We start from the raw sequence: 16,037 nt of genomic DNA, 5'->3' as shown, positions 1-16,037 counted from the left end.
GGTAATATACCTCACGTTACTACTTTGACAGAGCAAAGACCTACTCTAGCTACAAGAAATCCACCTCTGTCAAGTATTTCATTGTGTGCAGCATGTCAGGAAGCATCTCATTCCTGACTAAAAGATGGGGAGGACGGGCGTCAGATGTGAAGATTGTGAGGGCATCAGGCTTCATCTCCCCAACATACCATCAGGTAACCTATCAAGTGTCTATTTGGGACAGGATGGTTAGGTTAGGTATCAGGACATATTTTACAAACTATTTAGCTAATTGTTTCAATGCACCTTCCAAATGTGAAATCACAAGACAAAAAAGCCACTTACAGTAGCTAAAGGTGTTCCACGATAGTGTCTTGTTGTGACGCTAGCTAGCTAGCTATGCTAGCCAATGCCGGTGGGCTAGCTAGCTAATTTTAGCCAGTAGTGCATACTCTTAGCCAGCTGGCTACTAGCTAGCAATCTAACCTACCGGTAGCTAGCTACATATAATTGCCAATTAACTAGCTACTAGCTCCCCGTTTTTTTATTTTTTATTTATCAGGGGGTGCTGCAGCACCCTCAGCACCCCTACTTTCCGCGGCTATGCCCTCCACTGAGCTTTATAGTCCCCTCTCGCAAACTCCTTGCACACACTGGCTGTTCTTTTTCTTCTGTGGGGTTTCACACTGGTTGTTGTTGCCGGGACAGCCTAAAAACATACCACATCGATACAGCTATAACCGAACGTGTCCACAGCCACAAAGTCAAAATTGGCTATGTCGTAAAAATTAATGAAAACAGAAATGTGCTTTTTGGTCTTAATTTAAGGTTAGGGTTAGGCATAAGTAGCAGTGTGGTTAAGGTTAGGGTTGAGGTTAGGGTTAGTGACGACCAGCAAGCACAGGCAACCTCTTCTGCCTTAAGTTACCAAAACCCTGTCCACAGTGTTTGATTGACAATCAATACAGGTCGAAAACAATAACGCAAATGAGGAAACTAAATAGCAAAATGAAGCATTGCAATTGATTTATTGAATTTGATTGATCATTAGAATTTTGACAGTCTTATACCACACAAGAGTATGGGAAAGCATTGTCAATTGCCAATTGAGAATTATTTTTATTTTTGTCACAATTCATGCTATCACAACAAGGAAATGAAATGGCAAACATGGGGAATAGCTTGTCATTTAAGCATTTACATTAGATTTTTAAATGTCAGTGTTGTACTGGATAGTACAATGGAAATGAAATATCAAACACACTTAGCTATTTATTTTTCAAATTGGCAGACATTATGTATACTCAATCATGATCTTTTTTTGCATTTCAATTTGAATTTTGTCACAAAAAATGCATACCTATTTAGGAAAAGGAATTGCAAACATCTAGCTAAATGCTTCCACACTGGGGCACTGGTGGACTTACCATTAGGCAGAAGAGGCAATTGCCTCAGGCCTCACATCATCAAGGGGCCTCATGAGCTGGGCATAAAATAAATAATACTTCTAATTTCTCAGCTTGAAATCCCCATCAAAATCTGTCTGTTTTAGCACGAGATATACTTTTTTTGCATGGGCTGTATCTCAATCCACCGCATCCAACGATGTCGGCCTTCTGCATCTGCGGTGGAAGGTGGCCGAGCTACAGCAGTGTTTATCAGACCAGGAGCAATTCTGAAAATCTGTTTCTCACGAGAACATCTGTACTGTCCGAACAGTTTGGGCTACACAATAATATGACCCCTCTATGGAAAGATGAGACTCTCACGCCCACAAGTGTCATGAGACTCATCTGAAGGTAACCCGGTACCAGGCCGAAAAATGTATGGAGGTGAATAGGGCATTTCCACATCAAAGGTATACTGGTAATTCCACACATATCTCTCACATATAGGATAGACACTTCAAAACATATTTCCTTTTGATTCATGTTTTAAATCTGTTATTAAATGCATTTATATGGGCTAATAGTAAGGCCAAATTCAATGTTTCATCAAATTGTTATTATTATTATTATTATTATTATTATTATTATTATTATTATATATGTTTTATACCTGCAGGGGTCCTAAAATTCAGTTTTAAAAAATAAATATTTATTCATCATGAAATTATGAAAGATATGAATAACATTCCACCCATGAGGCCAAAGAGGACACTTTTGGTCATTGAGTGCAGGAAAGGGCTAAAACAATTCCATATGTTAGCTTAGTAGAAACCCAGTCCTGGGCCCTTAGACTAGGGGCAGGCACGGGCTCTACCTGTGCAGAGCACATGCCCCTTTGCCCTTCCAGCCTCCAAAGTGCCCCTTTTGGGTAGTGGTATAATTTTCCCCAAATTTATATTTTTTTAATAAATTTTTTGGCATTGTTGTTCAGAACCCACTGCCTGCAAGTACTCATCAAGTTTGCCACCCCCACTCCGTGCGTTGGTTGCGCCTGTTGACGGAGTTTGGGCACAGCCAGTTGTGCTTTTTTCCCAGTGCCCTGTATGGAATTGCACGCGCCCGGTATCCAAACATGCATGGCTTGAGAAATGCGCTCACCGGTCGAGTGTGTGTAGCGACCTAGTTTAACTATGAACAGTACTGCCACAGCAGCATAACATTTGATTAACATTTGATGACACTTGATTTAGCTTACATCATCATCAATATTCGGTATGTTTGGCTAAGTGCAGCAGAGAGAGGCAGAAAGACAGAGAGGTAAATCACAATCAGTAAAAAAATCAAGCTAGCTAACTAGCAGATTTACATCAATCATCAACATCAATGAACATCTGACATTTCCCAATGTCAAACATGTCTTTAGGAGGGACTGGAACTAGCTTGCTTACAGTTTGTGATGATGAGTGAGTGTTGTTTGCAGAAATAAATAGGCCTATGCAACAAAACAAAACATGGTTTCACTACAGAGGCATTTGGTATGTTATGATTTTCAAGATATGAATTATGAAAGTATTGCATTTCTTTCAAGCAGGGGGTGCCCTTTTTTCGTTTTGAGCACCTGCCCCCTAAAAGGTCTGTGTACGGTCCTGACTAGGGGGATATAATACTCATTTCTTTAGTAAAAAAGACAGGTGCTGCTGATAATACTGCCATCGTTGTCGAGGCAGTGGACATGTGCAGCCCATGTATCTAATGCTGTCTGGCCGAAAGGATTATGTCATGTCATACTCTTTTTGGCCAGACAGCGTCAGATACATGGGCTACATATAGTAAGACAGAGGGGCGCTGTTTCGCTCTCGCTCCGATACTTTCTCCAGTGAGATGGTTTCAGCCACTAGCGAATTTAAGGAAAGTTGGCAGGTGCACGGTGCACTGTTCGGATGCTGGAATTATTTTGGATGAAAGTGCGAAGGTAACCTACTTTTTGAAGTGATTTGTTTGACAATTAGATGAAAACATCATGACGGGTTGTGTTCATGGAACATTAAAAGGTAATACATTTTTACAGTTTTTTACAGTTACATTGTCTTTACTATAAATCCCATAAAAAAGTTTTAGGCAGAGCTGGGGTGGGGCCTCTGACTGGCCTCTGCCTGGGGCCTCCAAATCACTAAGTCCGCCCCTGCTCTGGGGACAGGTCGACTGGATACTGGAAAGCCAATACATCGGCAGATGCAAACAGATTATCATCTTTAGGACAACAGTTCTTGAGGGCTTGAACAAAAAAAGCGGTTTGCGATTTTGTTCATACTGGTGAACGGGCGTTTGAGTTGTTTGGTTGCAATATCAACAGTCTATCTCTGATATATATTGGCATGCATAATTCAAGACTACGTTTAAATTGTGTGCAGCGCAATGGACATCTAATGAACAATGTTTCAAAGACTGGGTTGGCAATACTCCGAAAACAGTCGGGCCCGCAACCTGGACCTACAGGCCGGGGTGAAAACATTTGCACAAAAAAAAGGAGCTTCAGGAGACCAGGAGAGTCTCTCAAGTTGGATTTGATTTAATTTACCTTGAATATTACAGCCCATTTATGTAGGCTATTAGCCATAAAAAACATGCTGAGTTCAACAATAAATAGTGGCTGAATTTATTCTCAAGCCGACTACTTTTTTCCTCATTGTTAGGCTATTTGATGTGTAATTCTTATAAAAAAAGTGTATAAATAGCAGCTAAATAACAGCTAAATACGGTATATACTGTAGCTATAGATAGTACACTGCATAATGAAACAATCCCTTGTAAGCTAGTGTTTTGATGGTGGACTGACTGTATTATTTGTTATTAATAGACTGGTTTTAAACACAACAACTTTCTATCCAAGCTGGGAGAGAGCGCGAGGACGGCTCATGTCATGCTGGTTCAGGTAGCCTATACAGGACAGTTGTATATTCAAAGAAATCTATTGGTAGCTGATTAGTATGCTGTTGAATCGAAAATGTTTTTGACTTAATTACATTACTGCCACCAGCCAGCAGTCTAAAAATGGCAGAATTGCGACACTGTGTATATCTTTGTGAAATGTTAGGCTTTACATGAGAAAATGATGACCAAATAGGCCTAACAATAAACATTTATCAATTAGCTAAAGCAAAGATAAACATGCCCTGGCACCACAGAAAGCCTATCATCGATTCGATAGGCACGTCGTAATTTCAGCACCATGGACAGTGATCGGTAGTCTTATACTTTGTGAGTGGCTGTTTGGCTGACACATTCTATTTATTTTATTTTAGGGTGGGGGGCAACTCCGACCTTGCGAATTATATCGAGATTAACTTCTCTCGCTAGCCAGCCAGCTAACGTCAGCTAACCAGCGAAAAAGCTAGAGTTTAACAAACAGTTACGTAAGTATATTGCGACAGCTTTATTAGCTTTACTGTCAGTGTTAGAAGGTCATGTAATAAATTGCAGAAGAAGTATCATGCAAACCATCTGTTGTTGTGACAGCTAAGTATGTTAATAACGACACGAGAGGCTGCTGAAACATTTATTGAAATGACAAATAAGTGTCAGTAGTTTGCTTAGGATGATGCCAAAGTTAGGCTAATTACATGGGAGTAACGGGAGTACCGTACGGCTGTACCCTAGTCTGGGGCGTGGTCACGTTAAACCATGCCTTGCCATGTGTATCTATGAGGGAGTTCGATTAATCTCGCCAGGGCGCCCGTGTAGGCATGTTTCGCAACTTCTGAAAGTTGATTGCATTCAATTTGGAACCGGGCTGCCTCCTCGGCTTGAGCCAGGTGCCCCGCTCTGTCCAATGGCAAAGTCGGCTCAAAACAAAAGTAATGTAATTAAGCATGTGTAGTAATTAGTAGGATTCTGTCTTTTCCCATGCAAAAGTGATTGTTTTTGATAAAAATGCTTTCCCAATAAAAACTAGTTAGAAAATTCAATCATTTATTTCATGGAAAATTGATGTTTTATGTTTCTGGACAATGCACCATGCTGCCTTGTTGACAAAATTACCAAACGGTGCAGATTACTGTTCGATTTGAGAAGGGCGCTCTGTCCTCCCTGCTTTCGCCCGATGACTTGAAGGGCCTCTGCCCGGTTCAACCCGGGCCAGCATAAAATAACTCCCTCTATGCCAGGAGCCCAGGGCTATGTTTTTACGTTCTGGTACGTTCAATTGAAAGGAACCGGTGCTGTACTGAACGACCAGTTGAAAAACGGGGAGGGATTGGGTTGTGGGTTGGGGAACGCTGTCAGCATAGCCACTGCCCTTTAAATACGTCACTCATTGCTTCAAGCCACACCTCGCCACACCTACCAAATGGAAGCAAACGTACCTCAAAGTCCATTCAATAAGTTTTGTGGAAACGTGTCATTCAGTACAAATTGTCCTGGAATGTAGGAAATGTTCAAGCAAACTGAACACACCTCTGCATAGCGGATGTTTTGGCGGTGTTGGAGGTGGAACTGCTTGGAGCCTTCAAATAGGTGAGCAGCTGCTCTTGTGATCATTGTCACAAAGCCACCCCGCCCAACTTGCGTGAGAATTTCAGCACGAGAAAGTGTAGGCTATATAGACATAATTACGCTGAAATGGAAAAATCATTAAACAAAATAATGAGGATTTCTATGATCCTAACAGAGTTGTAGACTACATCTCATATTCCAGTGTTCAAACTTGTAGTTAAGTTTAGTTTATTAATTCGACCATTAAAAAAAAAACAAGCACACAAAACTTGAAAAGCCATACATGCACATGAGTAAAATCATTGAGGATAACACCCAATAAAGTCTTGGACTTATTTACATTGTGGTCCTCTTGAGACAAGATGGCTAGGCAAGATCCAACACGGTTGCACACAGTATGACAGCGAGATAATAAAACATAAAAACAAAGAAGAAGAACATCTATCTCATCATTGCAGTTGCATCGTAAGGTACATTCAAATGGGCACAGAACACATCAAACAGTTTTTTACTTTATTTTTAAAGCTGCCCAGAGAGGATGTCGTTTTTATGGGCAGATGCAACACATTCCACTCTGAGGATCCAGTATACAAGAAAGTACCTTTCCCAGCATTACTCCTGAACCTGTATAAGCACACATTAGCAACACCTGATCTGGTGCTGTGGTTGTGTGCATCCCTAACATGGGGAAAGTAATCAGTTAGATATCTGGGCGCAGAACCATAAATACTCCTGTCAACCAAACCCAGTCTAATCTTGGACACCCTAGCCTCAACAGGCAGCCAGTTGAGTTCCTGAAAGCAGCTCCTGCATATGTGAGTACGTGACTCACCTTCAATACTACCCTGTTCAGCTTATTTTGGGCTATCTGGAGCTTCCCCTTCAGAAGCTTTGATAAGCCCCCAACACATTAAGTACTAGCGTAATCAAAATGGCATTGAATGAGGGCAGTGGCTAGCACTCTCATGGAGTCCTTATCAAGCAGCTTGGACTTTCTAGCCAAAAACGTACTGGCATTAACCTTCCCAAGCACTTTAGTGGCCATGCTCACACCTCCCAAGCTTCATCAAGGATGCATCCCAGGTAGCTAACAGAGGTTTTAGTAGTCAACACCTCACCCCCTAACTCCACTCGGATTTCAGAGGACCTACACAATTTAGGTCTGGACCCAAAAATAATTGCCTCAGTTTTACTTAAGTGCAGAGATAGCTTATTATCTCCAAGCCATTTGCTAATGTTAGTAAACTCTGTGCTAAGTATGCTCTCCAACATAGTTTCATGGTGCCGTGTGGCTCAGTTGGTAGAGCATAGCACTTGCAATGCCAGGGTTGTGGGTTCAATTCCCACAGGGGACCAGTATGAATGAAAATGTATGCACTCATGTAAGTCGCTCTGGAAAAGAGTGTCTGCTAAATTACTAAAATGTAAATATCAGGAAACTGCCGTTGGTCAGTTCCGACGCTGTTTATATCAAGGAGACTTCCGTATTTCCGATCTCGAAAAAGCACTTGTTTTAAAGGAATGCTTTAGATATGATAGGAATTGCATTTCTTGTTTTTATTTCGTGTGACAGATTGAATGGCACATGATGCAAAACTATTGATCAGAATGAGCATTTAGCATTTTGTACCCAACACTTACACACCTGTTTCAACATATCAACCTCTCATCAAGACTTTAATTAGCTGTATCAGGTGTGTTAATGCTGATACAGTGCATTCGGAAAGTATTCAGACCCCTTCACAAAAACAGGTTTTTAGACATAAAGAAATATATTTAAAAAATAACTTTATCACATTTACATAAGTATTCAGACCCTTTATTCAGTACTTTGTTGAAGCACCTTTGGCAGCGAATACAGCCTCAATTATTCTTGGGTATGACGCTACAAGCTTGGCACACCTGTATTTGGGGTGTTTCTCCCATTCGTCACTGCAGATCCTCTCAAGCTCTGTCAGGTTGGATGGGGAGTGTCACTGCACAGCTATTTTCAGGTCTCTCCAGAGATGTACGATCGGGTTCAAGTCCAGACTCTGACTGGGCCACTCAAGGACATTCAGAGACTTGTCCCGAAGCCACTCCTGCGTTGTCTTGGCTGTGTGCTTAGGGTCGTTGTCCTATTGGAAGGTGAACCTTCGCCCCAGTCTGAGGTCCTGAGCGCTCTGGAGCAGGTTTTCATCAAGGATCTTTCTGTACTTTGCTTCGTTCATCTTTCCCTCGATCCTGACTAGTCTCCCAGTCCCTGCCGCTGAAAAACATCCCCACAGCATGTTAATGCCACCACCATGCTTCACCGTAGGGATGGTATTGGCCAGGTGATGAGAAGTGCCTGGTTTTCTCCAGATGTGACGCTTGGTATTCAGGCCAAAGAGTTCAATCTTGGTTTTATCAGACCAGAGAATCTTGTTTCTCATGGTCTGAGAGTCCTTTAGGTGCCTTAAGCAAATTCCAAATGGGCTGTCATGTACCTTTTACTGAGGAGTGTCTCCCGTCTGGCCACTCTACCATAAAGGCCTGATTGGTGGAGTGGTGCAGAGATGGTTGTCCTTCTGGAAGGTTCTCCCATCTCCATCAGGTTCTTGGTCACCTCCCTGAACAAGGCCCTTCTCCCCCGATTGCTCAGTTTGGCCGGGCGGCCAGCTCTAGGAAGAGTCTTGGTGGTTCCAAACTTCTTCCATTTAAGAATGATGGAGGCCACTGTGTTCTCAGGGACCTTGCCTTGAGGCCACATGTATATGATGCCACAGTCAGACGCGCTTCCAAAGCAACCACAGAACAGGGAATCCAAAGTGCCGACAAACATTTTCCATACAAAAGGTAATTTTTCCATTGATGATCAAAGTCAAGATCAAAGTCAAGGTGATCACATTTCAACTGTAAACAAAATATATAGACTATTAGCAGCTTTCTTAGTTCCAAGTCTTAGAGTGGTGTGGCGTAGTGGTCAAAAAACGGTAAGGTACCGCCATACCTGAGGCCTTGTAGACCTTCTTCTTCGATGAGGTTTAAAGGCGGTTGCCATCCAATACATTTTGCATTACCGCCACCTACTAGACTGGAGTATAACAATGACGGCCTACACCGGCCAACTCTGGGCCAATTGTGCGCCGCCCTATGGGACTCCCAATCGTGGCCGGTTGTGATACAGCCTGGAATCAAACCATGGGGTCTGTAGTGACGCCTCAAGCACTGACATGCAGTGCCTTAGACCGCTGCGCCACTCGGGAGCCCTTATACTTTGCTTAAAAATAAAAAATATACATAAAAACAAAAACAAATGTTTACTAATAACCTAATAACCTACCATCTACCCCTACACTCACTAAAAACCCACCACCCTACTCCACTAATTTAAATCTATTTAATCCTACCTCAGGCCAATAGCCTGAAAGGATGGGACACCACCACTTAACACACCTTGTAACTCTTCTGACGTCAAGTCTCGCACACCCAAATACCTCTCTGCAGCTGCAGTACAGTTGATAACCATTGCTATAAATGCAAAAAATCAAATCTTACTGAAACATATATCACTTGTTGGCCTATCCCTCTGTACTGGTACAGTTCTACTACTCACACCACTCCTCTCAGGATCCCTCCCCCTTGACCCATCTTCCTCTACTTTCTTCACTGCCTCAGCATACGACAACTTCTGCACTACTCTAACCCTGGAAACCTCAACCTGCCTCTCTCGCACCGGACATTTCTGATCCCCAGCCCCATGGGCACCCCTACAATTAACACATACCACTACTTTCCCCAATGCTACACATTCCTTTGTCTCATGCCCTTCTGAACACTTCTTCAGCGGACAGAGACTACAAAGAAAGCCTTAAATTATTGTGAAGATAATTTTTTTCACGAGCTGTGGTCCTTGCATAGTTGTTTTTTTGGTGCTTTCACGACAACTAAAAAAACAAAACAAAAAAATAAGGTCAAATTATGATCGGAAAGTCAGAGCTCTAGAAAGGTCCTAGAGTGTCCGACTTTTAATTCCGAGTTGGTTGACCAAGTAAAAACGGTTGGCTGGTATGCCCTCACCCGTCTGAGCGGGGTCGGCTGTGAATGCCCTCACCCGCTATATACTTATAACTGATTGGTTTGGTTCTACCCTCTATAGTGCTGTCCGGTTAGAACATGATGTTGAGGCCCATCACTGTACTCTTGATAGTCACCATCACACACACATACACGCAGACACAGCTGTTTCCATTTGAAGATGTTTATATGATTTTGGTAATCTGAATGACTTGGAATCTTATTGTTGTGGTTATATCTCGATGCACGTACAACATTCAGACATTCATGTTACTGTCAACAATAAAAAGTCCTCCCTTCGGACGACGATAACACTCTGACCTGAGTGGGCAGGTGCAGTGTCCAGATGCGCATTTCCAAGCGCTCTAATTGGTTGGGAAGGGCAGGGCTATGATGGGTGAGGGATAATTTAGGTAGGCTGAGCAGCCAAACTACCGTGACTTAAGGGAAACTGAAGGGACTGTGAGGGGAAGTTAGGTAGAGAGGAGAGGATGGCCTTTTTTACACAGAGATTGTACATTTTAGACCATTCCATTGGTCCTTAAGTGAAATCTCCACCCACCTGGGGCACCGGGCCATGCAAAACGAACTCGCCCATTGACACGACACAGCTTCCAGAAAATAGTAACTTTCAAACTAGGGATTTCGTGGCTAATTGAGGTAAGACAGTATTTCTGCTCATAAATTATGCATGTATGAACTACACATTGACACATCCAGCTCAAAGTGGGAGATTTAAATACTTATTTGGAAGGAATAACGTTTTTTTAAATTATATGTTTATGTGATGGTTATACCCACTTTTACTATTTGGAAGAAAGTCATTTTTGGTTTTACTTGTGCAAGATTATTACATGAAAATTATTATTGGGCTCTGTTATTTTATAAAGCACTTCTATACATTTCAGTTGTGTCTTAAGTTGTTATTTATCTGGTAACTAATTATCTGCAATCTGATTGGCCAATGCTTTAATTGTGTGGGGTTAAGCTTTATTGATACAGAAAGTTACCAACAGTTCTACGGTGGTTGCTGATGGTGTTCAATGTGGTTTGACCATAAAAGCTGCTAAATAGTTATCCATCTCCATCCAGTCCCTGCTCCTACAGAAAGTTATCCATCCACCTGTACTCGAAAAATACGAAACAGAGACAGTTATGACCATTTTAAGTTCCTGAAGATCTTACATTTACATTTTATTCATTTAGCAGACACTCTTATCCAGAGCGACTTACAGTTAGTGCATCCATCTTAAGGTAGCTAGGTAAGACAACCACATATCGCAGTCATATGTCAGGCCCATCTCCCGGCTATCTACCTCTCTGTCTACCGGACGGGACCTCCTAGTGTCGACACGGAGCCCCGCCGATCCAACACGACTGGTCTGCCGACGAAATCGTCTGATGTGGTTACAACAGCCTTCCCGTTACGACGTCGACCACGAAGATCCATCTGCTAGCCCCGGCCCGCTAGCACATGCAAGCCGTGGCCTCTTGCTCACCAGTGCTGTAGAAGCCCCCGAACTACCTCCGAACTCTCCTATTGCTGTTCACCGGACCTTATGATAACTCAGCTATACAGCTGATGCCTGCTGGACTGTTCCATTTTACGGTACCGCATCCTGTTTATGTTTAGCCTCAGCCCAAACTTTGTCGCATTACCAGCTGTTGTCTTAGCTCTCTCAAATTACACCTGTAATTGCTTTATGCCTCTCTCCCATGTCAATATGCCTTGCTTATTGCTGTTTCGCTTATTTCTTATTGTACTATTTCACTGTAGATCCCCCAGCCCAGCTAAACCTGCCTTAGATAGCTCTTTTGTCCCACCCCCCCATACACGCGGAGACCGACTCAATCGGTGCCTCCAGTGTTGCTATCTCCTTCATCGTTACCCAACGCTTAGGTTTACCTCCACTGTACTCCTATCCTTCCATATCCTTTTCTGTACATAATGCCCTGAATCTATTCTACAACGCCCGGAAACCTGCCCCTTTTTTTCTCTGTACCCAACGCACTAGAAGACCAGTACTTAAAGCCTTTAGCCATATCCTTATTCTACTCCTCCTCTGTTCCTCTGGTGATGTAGAGGTTAACCCAGGCCCTGTAGCCCCCAGTATCACTCCTACTCCCCAGGCGTTATCATTTGTTGACTTCTGTAATCGTAAAAGTCTTGGTTTCTTGCACGTTAATATCCGAAGCCTCCTTCCTAAGTTTGAGTTATTCACTGCGTTAGCACACTCCGCCAACCCTGATGTTCTAGCAGTGTCTGAATCCTGGCTTAGGAAGGCCACCAAAAATTCAGAAATGTCCATCCCCAACTACAATATTTTCCGTCTTGATAGAACTGCCAAAGGGGGTGGGGTTGCAATCTACTGTAGAGATAGCCTGCAGAGCTCTATCATACTATCCAGGTCTGTGCCCAAACAGTTTGAGCTTCTACTTCTAAAAATCCACCTTTCCAGAAATAAGTCTCTCACTGTTGCCGCTTGCTACAGACCCCCCTCAGCCCCGAGCTGTGCCCTGGACACCATATGTGAACTGATTGCCCCCCATCTATCCTCAGAGTTCGTACTGCTTGGTGACCTAAACTGGGATATGCTTAACACCCCGGCCAACCTACAATCTAAACTAGATGCCCTCAATCTCACACAAATGATCAACGAACCTACCAGGTACAACCCTAAATCTGTAAACATGGGCACCCTCATAGATATCATCCTGACAAATTTACCCTCTAAATACACCTCCACTGTCTTCAACCAGGATCTCAGCGATCACTGCCTTATTGCCTGCGTCCGTAATGGGTCCGCGATCAAACGACCACCCCTCATCACTGTCAAACGCTCCCTAAAACACTTTAGCGAGCAGGCCTTTCTAATTGACCTGGCCCGGGTATCCTGGATGGATATTGACCTCATTCCATCAGTAGAGGATGCCTGGTTGTTCTTTAAAAGGGCTTTCCTCTCAATCTTAAATAAGCATGCCCCATTCAAATATTTCAGAACTAAGAACAGATATAGCCCGTGGTTCTCCTCAGACTTGATTGCCCTTGACCAGCACAAAAACATCCTGTGGCGTACTGCATTAGCATCGAACAGCCCCCACGATATGCAACTTTTTAGGGAAGTCAGGAACCAATATACACAATCAGTTAGGAAAGCAAAAAATAGCTTTTTCAAACAGAAATTTGCATCCTGTAGCACTAACTCCAAAAAGTTTTGGGACACTGTAAAGTCTATAGAAAATAAGAGCACCTCCTCCCAACTGCCCAATGCACTGAGGCTAGGAAACACTGTCACCACCGATAACTCTACAATAATCGAGAATTTCAACAAGCATTTTGCTACGGCTGGCCATGCTTTCCACCTGGCTACCACTACCCCGGCCACCAGCTCTGCACCCTCCACTGCAACTTGCCCATGCCCCCCCCCCCTCCCCGCTTCTCCTTCACACAAATTCAGACAGCGGATGTTCTGAAAGAGCTAAAGAATCTGGACCCCTACAAATCAGCTGGTCTAGACAATCTGGACCCTTTCTTTCTAAAATTAGCCGCCGAAATTGTCGCAACCCCTATTACTAGCCTGTTCAACCTCTCTTTCGTAACGTCTGAGATCCCCAGAGATTGGAAAGCTGCCGCGGTCATCCCCCTCTTCAAAGGGGGTGACACTCTAGATCCTAACTGTTATAGACCTATATCCATCCTGCCCTGCCTTTCGAAAGTATTTGAAAGCCAAGTTAACAAACAGATCACCGACCATTTCGAATCCCACCGTACCTTCTTCGCTATGCAATCTGGTTTCCGAGCTGGTCATGGGTGCACCTCAGCCACGCTCAAGGTCCTAAACGATATTATAAACGCGATCGATAAAAGACAGTACTGCGCAGCCGTCTTCATCAACCTGGCCAAGGCTTTCGACTCTGTCAACCACTGCATTCTTATTGGCAGACTAAATAGCCTTGGTTTCTCTAATGACTGCCTCGCCTGGTTCACCAACTACTTCTCAGATAGAGTTCAATGTGTCAAATCGGAGGGCCTGTTGTCTGGACCTCTGGCCGTCTCTATGGGCGTGCCACAGGGTTCAATTCTTGGGCCGACTCTATTCTCTGTGTATATCAATGATGTCGCTCTTGCTGCTGGTGACGCTCGGATCCACCTCTATGTGGACGACACCATTTTGTATACATCTGGCCCTTCATTGCACACTGTGTTGACAAACCTCCAAACAAGCTTCAATGCCATACAACACTCCTTCCGTAGCCTCCAACTGCTCTTAAACACTAGTAAAACTAAATGCATGCTCTTCAACCGAACGCTGCTTGCACCCGCCCACCCGACTAGAATCACTACTCTCGGCGGGTCTGACCTAGAGTATGTGGACAACTACAAACACCTAGGTTTCTGGTTAGACTGTAAACTCTCCTTCCAGACTCACATTAAGCATCTCCAATCAAAATTTAGATCTAGAATCGGCTTCCTATTTCGCAACAAAGCCTCCTTCACTCATGCTGCCAAACATGCCCTCGTAAAACTGACTATCCTACCGATCCTTGACTTCGGCGATGTCATTTACAAAATAGCCTCCAACACCCTACTCAGCAAATTGGATGTAGTCTATCACAGTGCCATCCGTTTTGTCACCAAAGCCCCATATACTACCCACCATTGCGACCTGTACGCTCTTGTTGGCTGGCCCTCACTACATATTCGTCGCCAAACCCACTGGCTTCAGGTCATCTATAAATCACTGCTAGGCAAATCCCCGTCTTATCTTAGCTCACTGGTCACCATAGCAACACCCACCCGTAGTCTGCGCTCCAGCAGGTATATCTCACTGGTCATCCCCAAAGCCAACACCTCCTTTGGCCGCCATTCCTTCCAGTTCTCTGCTGCCAATGACTGGAACGAACTGCACAAATCCCTGAAGCTGGAGACTCTTATCTCCCTCACTAACTTTAAGCATCAGTTGTCAGAGCAGCTTACCGATCACTGCACCTGTACACAGCCTTTCTGAAATTAGCCCACCCAACTACCTCATCCCCATATTGTTATTTATTTTGCTAATTTGCACCCCAGTATCTCTATTTGCACATCATCTTTTGCACATCTATCATTCCAGTATTATACGAAATTGTAACTATTTTGCACTATGGCCTATTTATTGCCTTACCTCCATAACTTACTACATTCGCACACACTGTATATATATTTTATGTTGTATTTTTGACTTTATGTTTTGTTTACCCCATATGTAACTCTGTGTTGTTGTTTTTATCGCACTGCTTTGCTTTATCTTGGCCAGGTCGCAGTTGTAAATGAGAACTTGTTCTCAACTGGCTTACCTGGTTAAATAAAGGTGAAATAAAAATAAAATAAATATAAATATTAAGTAAATATTTTCCTCAATAAAGCCGCTATCAGCAATCTTAAATTCAGCTCACCTTATCCACAGTGAACTCATATGACACTAGACTTGCATGTACACCTGGATCTGTGGAATAATCTGAATTTGGAAGAGAACATATCAGGGATTCAAATCATCTATAATTCACTATCTGAAGCATGTACCGGTATGCAGTATTCTCAATACTCACTTTCAAAGTTGTTGCCTATTCTCATACTGTTCCTTCACCAACTCTTGATAGGCTATTCCCTATTCCCTGGCTGCTCACTGTCTTCCTGATCACGGGCATCCCCATTCTCTTTCTCAAGAGGCTCCTCATGGACCTCCTTTATGGCAGGTTGGGAGCGTTTTTTTCTGGACACCAACACCTCTCTCGTTGTCCTGGGGAGTCCCAGCAGGCAGGGTCTCCATTGCCTGGACCTCACTGTTTATGGCGTCCTCTGACCATAGTAGTCATATTACATTACAGGACAACGTCAACATAAAAATGCCTTTAAAAACGATTAGGCCCTTTAGTAGCTCTAAAGTAGTCTGGCTGACACCAGCTCTTGTCGCGTCTGCCAGACTAGCTATACATACAGGTCTATGCCGAATATTGTAGGCTAGTGGGAAAGCCTATGCGCAATTTCGCAGCACCAAAAATGGGGCGTTAAAAACCATGCATGAATTACTGACCTAAACGAATAGGACAAATGACAATACCCTGAAAAAAAATCTAATCTTGCAAACCTGTTCTTTTTGT

The sequence above is a fragment of the Coregonus lavaretus genome (genome assembly GCF_964263955.1).
Source record: "Coregonus lavaretus genome assembly, chromosome: 2".
Taxonomy (NCBI): Eukaryota; Metazoa; Chordata; class Actinopteri; order Salmoniformes; family Salmonidae; genus Coregonus; species Coregonus lavaretus.
This window is presented reverse-complemented; position numbering follows the sequence as displayed.